At 55.2% G+C, this 1974-nt stretch overlaps 1 protein-coding gene across 1 annotated transcript in view; it reads right to left on the minus strand.

Annotated features, from left to right (window-relative positions):
• The window catches only part of TXN2 (thioredoxin 2), a 7585-nt gene that overhangs the window by 3321 nt on the left and 2290 nt on the right, over positions 1-1974 (minus strand). The gene's annotated exons all lie outside the window — the stretch shown is intronic.

A 1974-nucleotide genomic window follows, 5' to 3' on the forward strand; every position in this document is an offset into this window, starting at 1 on the left:
CTCTTCCAGGGGGTCTCTCCCCCTCGCCCTGCCTCCCCCCGTGCCAAGGAAGCTGCTGAAGCGGACGTTGCGCAATCGGGCAGCAAGCTGGGGGCTGCGTGCGTGGGCAGGGGAATAAACATGGATGGAAGGAGACTTCCTGGCAGCTAGTGGAGGAGTTGCGGGGGTGGCACGGACACTGAAAACCCTCAGAACAAAAACTTTCTCAGCCTGCAGACATCTCATCCCCAATGGAATGGCTTTAAAACAAATAAGGCTTTCCTGATCCCTCCCGAACAGCACATTTGGTTTTCCTGATCTCTCCCAAACACTACCTTTGGTCCCTCCTTGATCTCGACTTGGAGTCTTCCCATCAGCCCTTATGCTCACATCTCCTTAAGCGGCAACTTCCCAGAAGACAAAGCAAAACCAAGCACATGCTCAGCACGTGAACCAAACTTCTGCCTTGAAAAGGATGCCCCAAACTACGAAGATCAAAGCAAAAATTTCTCCTCTACCCCTACCCGTTTGCAGCTATCCTACTCGCAGACACCGCCTAGGGATGGGCTTTTAGCCGCGGGGATAATGGTCAAGACCAGACACACGCATCCCACTGAGAGCAGAGGACGCAGCGACGATCCCCAGGCCCTCCTGCAAAACAAAAACTTCACGTTTGTCCGTAAGGCTCCAGAATGAATTGCTGGAAGCTGGCCCTTGCCCGCAGCTTCAATCCCGCCTGCGCCTGTGCCACCGGGGCTGCAAGACAGGCAGACCCTGCCGACAAACGTGTGTACACAGCAGGCTGTGCAGCTGCTCACTCACCATCCGGTGGGAGAGCACACGCAGCGTGTCAGCAAGCCTGCACAACTCAGGAACTTTCAGCCTCTTTTTGAAGACCTTTCTTCACATGCACACACTCTGTTTGCCGTTTTCCAGTCATCCGAGATGATCCTCTTGTAATCCCAGCTAATTCGATCTACTGGAAGGCTTGGAACAATACAAGAGTTAAGCTAATAACCCCTATTCTCTCCTCCTTAGGGTGGGTGCTACCAGAGCCTTGCCTGCCTCTATTAGCATTGACGTGCTTTCTGACCACCACAGAAACAACCTCACCCTCTTCGGCTTCTTCTCGCCAGCACCCTCGAGCGACGCAGCCTTTGGGCTTGCAACACACAGCCCTGCTCAGGAGCCAGCAGCCACCCTCCTTGGCCTGGGGCGTATCTGCGAGCACGCCACCACCGAGGAGAGCACCGGAGGCTCTCACGCTCAGCTTGTGGAAGCTGCAAGTCGCATTTGTGGGCGCCAGCTGGGTGGACACGCCACCACAGCGCAGGCAGAAAGATCTCCTTGGCAAAGAGTGGGAGGGAACAAGCTGTTTCCACTTCCTTCTCCTTCCGGCACGGCAGGGTGTGGGAACGGCACAGAGCATCTCCTCCGGGCTCAACAAAATGACAGCTTGCTCAGGAGATGGTTCACACTTTGCTGGGCAACTTGAGGAGCTTCCTGTGCTAGCCTCCGCCCCGGGAGCAGGACTGCATCTGCAGAGGGGGAGCAGCTCCATCTGCGCGATACGCGAGTGAAAATTAAGCCCTTTCTTCCCTGTAAAACACAGCAGCGGGATGCCCCGACCCTGTAGACTGAGTTGTTGTTTACAAGGAGAGACAACGGAGGTGAGCACAGCCGTCAGAGGAGTTTTTGCGTTTCTTAAACTACCTAATCACTGACACAGGGAGAAAATAAATCAGTCATGTAAACCAAAGCCACGGCCTTCTCCAGCCACTCTGCTCCCTCCTGGGCGCCAGGCAGCACAGGGAACACACCCAATAGGCATGTAAAACACTAGTGGAAGCGCCAAGGTCCGCGCTTGTCAAGAGCGGGACACATGCTCCCGCTGCTTATGCGCGTTCCCCGACCTGGCTTCTACCTGTCCAAACAAAACCCACGGTGTCTCCTTGTGCTGTGGCTTAAGGACGGGACATTATCACCCAGCAAGAA

The sequence above is a fragment of the Pygoscelis adeliae genome, unplaced genomic scaffold (assembly GCF_000699105.1).
Source record: "Pygoscelis adeliae isolate BGI_AS28 unplaced genomic scaffold, ASM69910v1 Scaffold399, whole genome shotgun sequence".
In the NCBI taxonomy this organism is placed as follows: Eukaryota; Metazoa; Chordata; class Aves; order Sphenisciformes; family Spheniscidae; genus Pygoscelis; species Pygoscelis adeliae.